The 15,150-nt window shown below is 33.3% G+C and overlaps 1 protein-coding gene across 3 annotated transcripts in view; it reads left to right on the forward strand.

The window, feature by feature from the left end:
• The window catches only part of LOC111086497, a 92,643-nt gene that overhangs the window by 15,566 nt on the left and 61,927 nt on the right, over positions 1 to 15,150 (forward strand). The gene's annotated exons all lie outside the window — the stretch shown is intronic.

Raw genomic sequence — 15,150 nt, forward strand, 5'->3', positions numbered from 1 at the left:
GGTTATAGCAGCTATATATATATATATATATATATATATATATATGTGTGTGTGTGTGTGTGTGTGTTATGCTCCTAACAATGTTAGTCATCTCCTTCTTCATCAGGATTCGGTCCATGTTTTGGATAAGGGTGGGTCAGGTTCAGCGTTGACTTCTTCTTCCCTCTCAGGAATTGCTATTTTGTTTGCATTGTTAATGAACCCTAGGTAATAACCATTGTTACTTTGTTGCATCACTCACAGTATGTTAAATTTTGTCCATTGTCCGCAGTTTTAGTTAACATACCCTTTTCGTGCCATGTCCAATTCATGGGGTAATATTAACTCGTATATTTTCACTAATGCATGATTGTACTATTAGTTCGTGTTCACAATACCGTTTCACTTAGGAATAATATAATACACACACATAATCCTATTTTTACATACAAAACCCTTTTAAAATAGGCTACATTTTCTAAAATGTCATCATCAGCCGATAGTTACCCTTCCAAATACAAACCGGGCCCTGAGGTTACTTAGTTTTGTGGACTCAGACGCTTTCAACGTGGTATGAACGACAAGTTCGATGTTAGATATACATGACTATTTTAATTTAAATATAGCGCGAGTGTTAAATTTAGTTATCTTTAGAAGTGATAGATTATCGCAGGTTTGTTTATGCAACTCTGTATAAATCATATGCTGTGCAGTTCAATTTGTGTGAATTAGCGCTTGTTGTATTATTAAGTTATGTCACTCAAACCTTCTGAATTTTTGTCATTGCCTAAAGTAAGAAATGTTGCATCGTATATCTAGTAGTGTGTGGAATGTTCGAGACTGCTGTGTATGTATACGTGTCGAAAAATTAGTTCGATATAGAAGTTAAGTAAAACAAAGTAAGACAAAGTTAGTGAGAGATATAGTCAAATACATCTAGACTGTGCGTGTTTGTAAGTTTAGACGTAAAAAGTGTATAGTGGCGCTATTTTTAAAATGAAATTATCACCGATTGTATTGTAACAACAGAGCAGAGAAGAATCCTGAACACCAGCTTGTGTGGACTTTGACGAAAAGATACGATTATTTAAAGCTCTGGATACAATTGTGATGATTAACCGTGTAACGAAAATTTGAATATACGTTTGACTTGTTTTAATATATTATTTTAAAACAAGTGGACTGTGTGCTCTTTGCTTATTGTTGAAATTTATCGCCAACAAGTCACAGTCACCTAATGTAAATAATCCGGCCCATACATACACAAAACACTGACAAAAAAGAAAGACATTACAATCATTTATTGAGTTTTGGTTTGAAGATGTTTGAATAAATCTTGAAAACCTTATTTTTTAACTTTTTTTGTTCATCATATACACATTTACAAAACATAAACAAAATAAACTTAAAATCCAATAAGTAAATAAAACCTGCACTTCTAAGAAGAAAAACAAAAGCATTAGAAGGTTTTGGATAAAAATATTATAGTTCTCTAGCACCAGAGTTTAACTTGCTACTTTAGAAGCCTCAGCGTTATATGTAAAATAAGAGAAACTCTACTCATCACAAAACGGATAACATGTTTTAACCAGAACTAGACTCCAAAGATCTTCGCTGATAATACCAATGATAACTGAACTTTCTTTTACAATTAGTAGTGTTATTATTTTTGTGACCGTCTAGGTTAGTGCATGTTGTGTTAGTCGCAAAACGAAGACTGAGATCAGTGGGATGAGAGAGAACTTTTCATTTTTAACATACCTGACATCTCATAAAATCAAGCACTTCTGTTAAAGTTATTGGTATTTTACAGAAATAAAGCAGTTCCGATAAATCTATTGATATTTCACAGAAGTAAAGCAGTCCTGTTGAAGTTATTGATATATCACAAAAGTAAAGCAGTCTTTTTAACGTTATTGATATCTCACCAAAGTAAAGCAGTCTTTTTAAAGTTACGGATATCTCACAAAGGAAAACAGTCCTGATAAAGTTAATGGTATACCACATAAGTAAAGCAGCCTTGTTAAATTAATTGGTATCTCCCAGAAGTAAAAGTAGTCCTGTTAAAGTTATTGATATCTCACAGAATTAAAGCATTCCTGTTGAAATTATTGGTCTATCATGAAATAAAAAAACATCTTTAGAGAATATTAGGGATATACTTTGTATATTTTACGACCTTCTGAAACAAAACCGAAACTACATCCCATAAGTTTTAACCAAATAATTTAATTTTTGTAGTCTTTGGGGAATAAAACCAAACATTATAGACAAATATTAAGAGTACAAATTGAATACACCATTTATCAGATTTTAAGCTTACGCTTTCAATATCCTAGAAAATCATATCTGTTCTCCTCAGAAAGTATTCTTGATGGATATAATTCAAAACAACATGAACAGAAATGACTCACAACTAAGGTAATATTACCTTTAATATCTAAACCCATTAAGAAACGTAGACAAGAGAAAAAAAATAGTAACGAAAGTAGTACTTTGTTACAATTGTAGTGTTGTTTGTTGGCAGACAAGAAAAAGTGTAACTGTATGGGCAAGACTGTAGTAAACGGCTGAACACCAAAGAAAACAGTCTCTCGTTCTAATGTCACAGGAATGGACATCCTCTTATCTTTCTGCTATATTCATGATTAGTAATAACCGGCGATGCTCGTATGAGAGCCTGCTGTTCAGGGATGTAGAAACTGCACGAGATTAGCCATTGTTTACGTATTTTCATCTGTGAATCCAAGAAGTTACTTGTGCTTTACAGGGTGATTTATGTGTCTGAATATAGGTAAGAAGAGCGTTATCGAAAATAGTGATCGTTTTTCAAAGTGATTAATGTCTATATTGGAAAAAGAGAAAACGCTCAGAATTCTTTAATTGTTTTATCCTTCGTCCTCTTCTTTCTCTTAGCTCCATAATGTTTGTGTGTTTTTATCCATGTTTCTCATGTTATTTGATTTCTATCTCTATTTACACTTTAGTCTGTGTTCGTTTGTAAGTTTGTGTTGGTCTCGTTGCTTGTTCTTTACTTATCACTCTTCGAATTTTAGTATATGTTTGGCTGTAAATGTATGTTGGTCTGACTACTTGTTTTTGACTTTCAGCCGAAGTTAGTTGTGTGTGTTAATCTGGTTTCTTGTTCTTGACTTCTCGCTTTCAATTTCAGTCTATGCCGGTTGCAAGTATGTGTTGATCGGGTTATTGTTCTTGACTTCTCTCTTTCTTCATCGTACACATTCTTGAGTTCTCTATTAGAATTGCTCTGTCGAGTGTTACTCTGTATAATCCCACATTTCAGTCATTCATTTAAAATCAATATATTTCACTCTCTTGAAATAACATTTTCTGTTATTTTTTGTATTTAATTCCACAGTGTCTCTTTATTTCAACCTCTGTCTGAACACGTTTGAATATTTTAGTACACTATTATAATACAAGATGAACTGAGCTACAGCATTAAGAAAGACCATTCTAGAGATTAAAAAAAAATGTATGTTATAACTAAAATCCAAAAGTTATAGTACGCAACTCAAAATATCATGTACATTATATAATTAAAGTTTTTGATCAAACAGGATGCTGTGTGTATGTCATCAGACAAAATTATATTTTTTTTACCAACTTTGTTAAATTACTACAATACTTACGTTTTCACATATTCATCGGCTATTGAGGTTTCACCAAGTTTGCATAGAACGTAGTTAGGAAGAAAATGTTGGAACGGTCGATATGACCTGTTGTGATAAATTGAATTGCATGTTATAAATCACAGATTCTAGTTTACTACAAATAATTCCCTACTAATATTTAATCTTCCTTTTCTTAAACGCTGCAAGATTACTGTTTAAGCAGCATTAATGTTTCATGAAAATTTAAAGCACTCTTTTTTTCTCACTTATTTAAATATTACTGCTTTTCCTCCATCTTTAATAAAATAATTTCTGTTGGAAGTGATAATTTATTAGCCCTGTTATGGCCTACGTTATGTGCATTTTGATGTACTGTACAGAGTATTTGATTGTTATTCTCTCTATCTCTTTCTTTCATTGGGTGTGACGATGGGCTTCCTCCTGTCCGCATAGACATTTCATAAATGGATTTAAATAATTAATTTTCATTATAAGGTAGTAAGAACGAACAACTCTCACATTATAAAACGAAAACTCTGGAGTGACATGTATTAATTCCCAATCCTCTCATCAATCAGTGGCTTAAGCTAATGTAAAAACAGGATCATTGTGAATTGCGTTCAAAATCTTTGTTAGTTTTAGGACAACTCACCATAAAAAATCAGACTTTATTACTCCTTACTTTATATAGACCTTTGTAAAGACAGGAAAAAAAATTAAAGTTTGTGATTAGCATACACGATGAGTAGTTAGTTTAAAAACTTTAGACTTCCATTACAGTAGAGGTATCGAAAGCTAATACATTCTGGGTTTATAAGTATATAAAATGAAAAGTTAAGGAGAAGTAATGAGTGAACAATAATCTTGTTTGTACTTTTACAGCCACTAAATGTCAGTTATAGAATTACAGTTGATATAAAACATACCAATTAAACCTACATTGATCGTTCTTGTACAAGCGAATTGCCATCTAAATGTCTCATTTATTCGATAAACATTAACCAATTTATTTTTCCTTATAGCGGTTTTCAATTATTTCTGTAGTCCCAGATTTTATTACGATTAGATGATTTTTTATACAACTATTAAGCTATTTAGTATTATGATTAACATCAGTAGGTATCAAGGATCTCACGTATCTAAAATGGCAGCGTTGTCAAAATGTACAGTAGTATTTTTCCGAAATTTCGTATACATGTACAGCTGACTGTTTCTTTTTTTTCGTTGACAATTTATGCGCAAAAGTACTAAAGGATTAATTAGTCATATCTAATTTTGCCTTGATAGACCAGAGAAAAGCAACTATTCAACAACATTTACTGCCAACTCTTTGTTACTCTTGTATGATCGAATAGCAGGAACTGACCATCGAGACACAAACCATAACCAATCACGATCACCTTATGGGCGCGATCAGCAAGAGGCTACACCCAACCCACAAAAAAATTAGAAGTAAAGATGGTGTAGTTATGTTTATATTTCTCATCAGATTGAGCTGAAAACTCATAAATGTAATAAGCTTAATTGTAATTTTGGGCGTAATATATTATATAAATTTATACATGTAAGCATAAGTGAACTGATATTTATTAAGTCCACTTTGGACAAGAAGTTAGATTTCTTAATGACGAAATACATATTCCACGATAAATATATTTTTCTATAGCATTACCTGAAAACTTAGTTCTGTTTAAGTTAAGAAGAGTACAAAGGAACAAAAAAGGTTTCAACAGTTGTGTAGAAAGACTTCATAAAAGCTGATTCCTTACAACTTTGAAAGCTGTCATATCGCTCTAAACCATGAAATAAGAACGTGTTACTTCACTCGTTTCTACATCTATACAAGATCATTAATTTAACAAACAGAATCCTTGGAAGTCAGTTTAGATATAAAATAAAAAGACACTGTTAACATTTTGTTCAATTAATAATGCACTCTTACAGAATAAAATTCTCCCGTATTGCTCTAAAATTCTGGAATACGACATATACATTTAATGCCAAACTTCTCCACCAGAGTGCGATATGAATACAAAACGGCAACCACAATTCATACATCTATCAAAATTGATACATTTTACTATGAAATGTTAGAGGACTTACAACGTTAAAATTCTTCAACTCTTCGTTGCTAAAAACAAACAACCTTCCTAGCTTCTCAGACGATAAAAGGAAATAGGTGATTTATAATTCATCTTATCTCCTGGTTTGGTGCCACCTGGTGGTTAGGATATTCCCCTTGCATTCTATGGGTCGCGGGTTTGAATCTAATCACCTAACATCCTCCTCCTTTCAGCCGTATGGACGTTATAATGCGACACCCAATCCTACCTATTGGATTAGAGTAACCCCAGAATTTGTGGTGTTGACTAGGTTTCTTTCCCTCTAGTCTATCACATGTAAATTAGGGACAGCTAGCGAATATAAACATCGAATAGCCTTGTGCGAAACTTATAAAAAAAAAAAAACTTGTTTCCAACTCGAGTTACCCATTAATGCTTTGGAACTCTTGAGTAGTTATTAAGATGCCACTCGTACGATGGCTGGTTGTTATTGCACATTAGAATTGCACGGAAATCGCTGTAAATAGCCATATACAATTGGCACCGGTACAAACTATGCAACAGACCATTATGTGTTGAAATACAAAATAAATAGATATCTACAACTTTACAGTATTTCTTTAATTACATATTTAATAATTTTACAATATTGTACTGACAGTTATAAGAGTAAATTGTTGGAATACTACGTACGTAAACATAAGCTTTTACATGGTATTGTATAACAAAATCTTTATATAAACACCACTAAAAGTGATACCTAGGTAAATAATATGTATTTATTTTAACATTTGCTTAAGTTTGAGTGATATAAAAGAATGGGAAGGTCTAATGCATAATACGCTATACATATGGGTATGTACATTAGTAAAATAAAAGAAACAATGTTAGCATCAAGTTACAAATTGTAACTGTAAAACGTATTATGGATTTTAAAGTGTTTGCGACAGGGGTACACTGTCTACCAGATTCAATCTTAATTAGCTTGACATAAATATGAGCATTCCAACTCGCAACGTCCCACATCTATGATACCTGCAGCTGGTTGTAGGAAAGCAACTCCTTAGAAAGGAACAGAAAAATATAGAAATAACTAAAACCAGCACGTTAATAAAACAGATCTATAGAAATAAGATAAAACTTTCTCTCTTGTATAAACTTTCAAGCTCATAAAATGGCCTAAAAGTTAGTCAAACTGTAAGCCGCTAATGGACTACAAAAGTTAAGATTCAAAATAATATCATTCTACTAAATATATAGTATTTCCAGTTAGAGATCTCAATAGCGTTACTCAGTCATCCACCTTTAACAGCCTACAGTTAACTACACAGTTTAAATTAACTCTTTCTTAAGATACAAGTAGCTGTAACATACGTAGGACTATATCAACTAATGAAGTGTTAAGGTCGAGATCACATAATGAGCTTAATACATAAAATCAACAGGAGTCCCGTGATGAAGTTAAGTTGTTATCTTAAATAATCTAACTTTTAATTTTGCAAGAATTCTCTGTTCAAATTTAATTATAAAGTTTTACATTTGTAGAAAATATACTAAAACATATTTAAGGTAAAGTGATCAAACCATACATTATAGATTAGTTTATGAACAAGTTTCATATCATATACAAAATGATTTTCTTAATTCCAAATTCTGTAAAACTGTAATAACCATGATTTGATTACATTTTGGGCAAAAACTAAGAGAATACAACGAGAGGAAAGCCCACAAATTGAGAAGAAGTTATACAATTTTTATGAAAAGAGTAGAAGATGGGTAGTTATACTGAGACTTTGACTAACAATACCACACTTCTGGTATTATTGTTAACCCGAACATATACGGTTCATTAGTTGCTTACAGTTTAATTAACGTTTTTAGTCAGCTTGAGGCTGGAAAGCTAACGTAAGGTGATAAGTTTTTCTTATCAACTCCACTTATGTGTTTTTAATAATCTACCGGCTTAATTTCTTTCTTTATTTTTCTCTTTCTTCCTACAGCTGGCTGAAAACAGTGAAAGATAGTATGGCTTAGGGACGTTGTGAAATTGAGCTAAGGTTAAATCTCATAGACGGAATATATTTACCACTTTGTTATTCCTAGAGAGATTGAATTCGTTAAATTAAAATGATCTGGGAGACTCATCACGTCAGGTCTTGCTCTACTGGACGATCGTGCATTTTTACAATGGTCCTACAGCGTAGTTTCCATTTCAGGAGACTCTTTCGTAAGGCTGCTATGTCCAAAGCACTTCTACCCCCTGATGTTTTCCATCCAGTATGCGATGGTTTCTCAACACCCGCTTAAAGATTCAAAAGGTACAGAAATCAATAAGCGCTGCGTTCGACGACTTGACCAGTATGTCATTGAATGGAATATTATCAATACCCTTTTCACCCTTCAGCTGCTTTAGGTATGAAACGATTGAACGAATATGCCATTGAAACAGCTCGTGTACATCTGACTTCTGTCGGTTTTCCTGACGAAGATCCATTTTAATTATGCTGTCTACTGCTGTCGGAATACGTGGACAGCATTTACCACTTTGTGTTCGAGGATCCTCGCTGGTTACAGGACGCAGCACTTTGCTTATCCCGGCTGGGATAAGACTTGTTGAAGTCCTATTTCTTGATTGTCCTGGTGCTCCAAGTCGATCCACGTGTCTTTATTTTCACTGCCATTAAGTACAAGGAAAATCCCCGTCCTAGAAATTATAAATCCCTGATATGATCTGGACTATATGAATATTTTACGTCAGAAAGGGCTACTACATACCCTTCTCAAAAGCAATCAGTTTTCGGTGTTATCGCACTAGCTACGAAGCGCCGAACAATATAAAATATTATACGTTTTGTGTCATCGCAGCTTTATATCTGCTATGTGTGTCACGTGACTTGCTGAGTTGCAAAGTTAAAATAATTTTAATAAAACGTACTCAACCCTCTAAATTTCTATATGTATCTCAAAGCCCAGATATGTATCTCAAAGCAGTATTATTCTGTACTCTATAATTCATAAATTGGTGTTGTTATTGTGTGCACTGTGCTTGCTTTGCGTTTCGTTTGGGTCTGATTTTCATAGATTATATAAGTATGATTATCACATGTCTTTAAGTGATGTTTATATGACATTTAACATGTTATGTATACTGAAGAGAAAATTGTTATTTTAGGCAATAAAATCTGATATCTATGTTGTTAACGTGCTTCATACTTGACAGAGGAAAGCATTATTTTAGCTTACGAAAAACAGTGTTTTCGGTGTCATTGTGCATCACACCTAACACCAGGTTAATAATATTTGAATGAAATGTTTGTATTCAAACGTCTTAATTAAGACTAATGAAAATTTGATTATCTACTTTATTTTCTCCTGGAATCCCCACTAGAACACTGCAGAGTTTCGTGACTTATAATGCTAAACTGGATGTCTGCAGATAATCTATTGTGTAGCTTTGCGATTAAAACCAATAAATCATATCAATCTTAGCGGACTTTAACGTCAATTACACTAGTTCTTGAATATTTCTTTTATTATTACTCACAGGGTTATAAGCTTTACTGGCCTGTGATAAAGCATATTAGTATTAATATTAGCTTTGATTAGTTATATATAGTAAGAATGGTATTTTCTATTTTAGTTCTGCTTTGGACAGACATGGTGAGAGTCTATATTCTTTTTTCAACGGCTTAAAAGTATTTCTGAAATTGCTTCTTGCTCATATCGATTAATGTTTGTCAGAAAAGATTTTAATTGAGTTGTTTGTTATAGAAATACTCCAAGTACAGGGAATTCTCGAACTGAAAGAGAGAGAAACAAAGAGAAAAATAACCACTTTTTCAGAATTTTTTTCATAGTTGAAATTATTTGAAAAGCTACACAGTGGGATGAAAATAAACATTATTATGGCGTCTTCTTTTCTAATGGCGTCATAATAATGCATCTGTCAAAAAAATTTAAAGCCAAAAGCTACTCAGCTTGCAGTATAATTTCTTGCAGAATAACACCCATATGCAGGGCTTTGTATATATATATATATTTTCTCGCCTCCTTAGTTTGGCATTTATTTTTAAACGAAAGTATAAGTTGGAATTATGGGGTGATACAAGGAATTAGCAGTTACTTCTAACACAGTTAAGATAATTAACGTAAAGAGCAGTTATTTATTAGGATCCTATCAAGATAATTGTTACAAAGATCTAAGCTCGCATTTTGAAACAGCTTCAAACAACTAAAGCTCTTCACATTTTATAAACGGGTTATCAAAACTATCTAAACCTTGTTTCTATTTGTTGTTAAGCACAAAGCCATGCAATTGACTATCTGTGCTGCGCCCACCATCGATACCGAAACCAAGTTTTTGAATTATAAGCTACTGAGCCACTGGGGGGGCTTAAACCTTGTGTTGAAACAACTTGGGAATAAATAGTAAAAGGCAGACAGAATAGAATATTCTTAAGTTTTTAGGAAAACCAAATGATATTTAAAGTGAGAATTGAGTAAACATTATTATCGAAAAATATTTAAAACTATAAAACTCTATAACCCGAGCGCTTTCGAAAGATGGACTTTTCTTCTTCAGGGGTAAACTGGAAATGGTGGTGTAACTGAATGGGTGATATATAAAAGGAGTTGAGTGACGTCATGAAGGTCACCAGAAAGTGTTTTTGTACATATTTTGACCTGGCATAGCTAGGTGGTTAGGGTACTCGAATCGCAATTTTTGGGTCTCGGGTTTGAATCCTTGTCCCACCAAACATGCTTGCCCTTTCAGCCGTGTGGGCGTTGTTAAAGAATAACCCAAGAGTTGGTGGTAGGTAATAATATCTAGCTGCCTTCCCTCTACTCTTACACTGCTAAATTAGGGACGACTAGCGCATATAGCTCTCTTGTAGCTTTGCGCGAAATTCAAAACAAACAAACAAACAAACCATTTATTTTTCATAGTGCTGTTGTTAAGTGTCTCTCATTTCCGGTGCAACACGGCTGGAAACGAGAGCGTTATGTAAAAAGATGTTAGATATGTTTTGCAAATGGTCAAGTATACTCAAGTGTTGTTAAAGTAAAAAAGTGACACTTGTAATTTGAACTGAAAAGAAATATTAAGCAGATCAATTTCTAAGAACAGGGATGGAAAATTATCATAAATAAATAGTAAGTATTAGATAGATTAGGAGTAAACATTGAGAGTTCACACTACATGAAAAAAATTATAAACACATTTTCTGACAGAGAACAAACCAATGATAGAGATCACTGCTTCCAGGATCTATATTTATTCCACTAGATTGAACAGCGATCCAATAAGCCTCTTTTATCTTTCTATCAACTTCAGTTCTAAAGTCGGTTTCAATGCCGATTAGAGAAACATCATTAATAGAATTACCGGGTTGGTTGAAGTGTTGAGCAACAGGGAAATCTTTTTCGGTGTTAATAAAAAACTTATGGTTGTTGATACGTTCTCTAAGAGTTGTTTGTGTATGCTGTACATATTGGTGGTTGTATTTTTACACTGTATATGGTAAATGGTATTTGGGGTTGTGCAAGTAATTTCTTTAGAAAGTTTAAAGTTTCCCTAGTTACTTGTCAGAAAGAGAGTCAACAGGTTTTATGAATTTGCAGGTTTGACAACGAGCTTTATTACACGAATGACAACCATTTTTTGGTAGAATGTAATTCACTTTTACATGAACAAGGATATCTTTTAGACTTTTGCTTTTTTCGGAAGAAGACAACAGGAACTTCGGGAAATATCTTTTAATGCAGTCATTCAGTTGTAATAGATGAAAATGTTTTTTCAGAATCGATTGAACTTTATATAGATCGTTATTTAAATGTCAGAAATGTATATATATATTCTGTGTAGTAAATTTATAATAAATCTAAGAACCTTAACAATAATTCATTATTTGTTCATTATTTGTTATATGTTTATTATTTGTCAGTATATATACTATAATTTAAAAATGTGTAGTTTTGATTCAGAAACTATTTTCTATTGAACATTCTCATTAAAGATGACTGCTGTATTCATGACAGTGATTACAAAGCACTGATTTTGAACGTTTTCAGCTTATAAATTCATTTGAAAGAGTGTATCAGGTCAGTAAACTTTACTATACTAAGAATGTAAATCTAAGACTTTTCCAATCAATAACTTTAACTTCTACTAAGGCACGAGCCCAACGTTCCTTTATAATGAGACTTTTTTGTACCTTTACAAAAGGCTTGTTTATAAATCAACTTCGGTGCATTTATGACTTACACTACTGAAAAGCAGCATTGTCATGTAATAATTCATAATGACATATTACTACGTACAGTGTATGCGTGTGTAGTAAGTTGTTTAATTTATTTTCATACGAACTCAATAATAGCAGGATTTTCTTTTCTTGGTCAATGATAAAGTGCACCAACTGTTCGTGGGGTTTTATTCTATTTCTAAGCATTATTTGTTAAAGAACGTTCATTTTTCAGACAGTCAAAGAGTTGGAAAAATAATTCATCATCCAAATATTCTGTATTATGTTTTTAAGATGTGATGTGTATTTACCCTCTTTTGTGTTTGCTCGTAGTTAAGCACAAAGCTACACGAAGGGCTATCTGTGCTCTGCCCACCACGGGTATCGAAACCCGGTTTCTAGCGCTGGGAGTCCACAGACGTACCGCTGTGCCACTGGGGGGGGGGGGGCTTTTTTCGATTTTAAGCACCAGATAAGACCAATTTTAAACTTTTTGTTTATTTGTTTTAGAGCAAAGCCACATTGGATCATCTGTTGGATCCATCGTGGGGAATTGAACCCCGGATTTTAGGGTTGTAAGTCTGTAGACTTATAGCTGTCCCGCTGGGGGACGATTGTAAACTGACAGAGGTGCCGGAGTATAACAAAATGGCAAAAACGCTTTAGGTGATTGATGCGTTCAGTAATGCTCAAACGCAGAAGAGAGTAGTCCGTTTTCAATATCTCTATGAATGAAGATTAGGGCATTTTAAATTTTGTTCTACTAAATCAACATGGAAAATGCTTGTGAACAAATGAATCCGTAACAAACGGCTCTTTGACGCAACTGATATAGAAAATTATCAAACATAATCCAATGGCATGAGCTTTCGCATCTGCCTTTGCAGATGATGCTTCGAGACTTACTCTAAAATCTTATAAATGCTTAGTGAACAATCAGATACTGCTTTTGAACTCTATAATCTATTTCGCTTCATATAAATAATAACTACACTATCAAAGAAATCAGTCTCTCATAGCAAACTTCAAATTATTATACTGTATTTGTCTAGAGGAATTTATTAGCTGCTTACTAAAATGTATTTAGAACAGTACAAATATACTGGTATAATCCGAATCTGTGGTACCAAAATTAATGTAGGTAGATAGAACCTAATGAGAATAGATTGGTTTGTTATTATCCAAAGATCTCGCTTCTATATCTGACTATTTACTAATAAAGAAATTTCATCTATACACAGTTTTCTTGAAGATCCCCCCTCTGGTGGGACAGCGATAAGTTTACTGGCTTATAAAATTAAAATCCGGGGTTCGATTTCCCGCTATTGAAATAGCAGATAGCTTGTTATGGCTTTGCTCTAAAACAAACAAATATTTTTTTTTATTGTTTTCCCCGATTGTGCAAATTTGGTCTTAAGAATATGTTTCATAAAATAACTTTCGTAGAAGTTATCCAACTGAGACAACGAACTGAATTTAAAATTCCTAACAATATTTTCTTCACACTTTACAAAACTCAATATTTTACCTTTTGGTAGTATTGCTGAAATAATAAAACACTAAAGGAAAATTAATGTAGCTTGTTTTGTACGTTATACAAGCAAGTATTGATGGTCAGAGATCATCATTGTTAGTGAAAGATATTTTAGCATGACCATGAAGAGGGTGTAGAGTACAGAAAGTGCTATGACAAAAAAGCTATAAGGCATTGAAGATATGTTGGTAAAGAAGACTTATAGTAAATAACGAAGTTATTGTTACTAAGGAGGTTCGGAAGATCTGCTGTCGAAGAAATTACATGATGTGGAAAGAAATGTGTGGTAGGAATAGTACAAAATAGTTGTAGAGCGTAATAGATGTCATCGAATAATAGGCGTCTTATCTGAAAGACATGCAAGAGAAGAGAGGAAAAGGTGTAGAGAACGTACTAGCAAAAATATTGCATAGAGTGCCGGAATAGAAGCCGCAAGTTGGAAAGAATGAGTTGAAGATACAGAGGATGTGTTGGCGAAAGCGCATGGTGTGATAAATATCATAACGAAGAAAGTTCAGGGTGTGGAAAGAATATGCTGGAGAAACCGTTCAGTATGTGTGACAGGAAAGACCATACAGAACGTTTTTCAGTAACGGCCGCACAGGATGGATGTGTAGATAGTGTGTTGACAAAGAAGGTGCATGGTATAGAAAGTGTGCTGACAAAAAAGGTGCAGAGAGAGAGAACGTATATTGGTAAAGCACAGTGTAAGAAGGATGTACCAAAGAATAAGATACATGGTTTTGGAAAGAGCTGTCGAAAAGAAGATGCATGGTGTAGGAATCAAAGAATGTGCTATCGAGTGCACGGTCAGTATATATAGCTTGGTGATTAATACCACTGTTGTTGAAAACAAGATATTATAGGAATAAATAGTACTGCTGTTTTTTGAGCCAATTGATCGCGAGAATTAATTAACATCACTACTATTCAAATTAGTATACCACGAGGCGGTTGATACTGTAATTAGTATTTATATCAGTGTAGCATATTAACTGGTAACAGCTGTTGCTATTATAATAGCAGTAGGCCTATACAAAACATATTAAAGCTCCATTTATATATATATATTTTTTTGTTTGCCTATGCTCTACTTAATTCAATTTTGGTAAAACTATTGTAAAATCATTCGGTCACTCATTAATTTCAGTTGTCTTCAAGCGTTTTTTCACAAAAATGCAGAGACTCTACTTTTGATACGTAAACGTCCTATTTATCTTTTACATAATTAGCACAAATATTTAAATATTCGAAAAATTTACTTTTTTCTACCTAAGTGGCCCTTGGGATAGTGTAGTTCAACTAGATCGAAAGTAAGTCGTTACACGCCAAAACTTAAATGTCTTTATTCAGCGATCTTTAAATAAAGAATAAAAGTGATTTGTTTGTCGTTAAACACTAAGCTACAGTGGGCTATCTGTGCTCTGCGGTATCGAAACCCAATTTTTTGCGTCATAAGCTCTCAAACCTACCGGGGGGGCAGGCCTAAGGCTAACTTTTCTGCTAACGAACAAGTTTATTAAAACATTTCCCAGACTAAAAAAAAAATAGATCTTTGAAAACGTCATTGTTTAAGTGTATTTGGCGTTCAGAGATGGATATGATATTTCTTCAAGTTGTACTCGGTCTGATTCCGTGGTGATTAAACAAACAAATCAGTTACTACTACTGTTTAGAGCCACGACAGGTTTTAGTCA

Source organism: Limulus polyphemus, unplaced genomic scaffold (assembly GCF_000517525.1).
Source record: "Limulus polyphemus unplaced genomic scaffold, Limulus_polyphemus-2.1.2 Scaffold1145, whole genome shotgun sequence".
In the NCBI taxonomy this organism is placed as follows: Eukaryota; Metazoa; Arthropoda; class Merostomata; order Xiphosura; family Limulidae; genus Limulus; species Limulus polyphemus.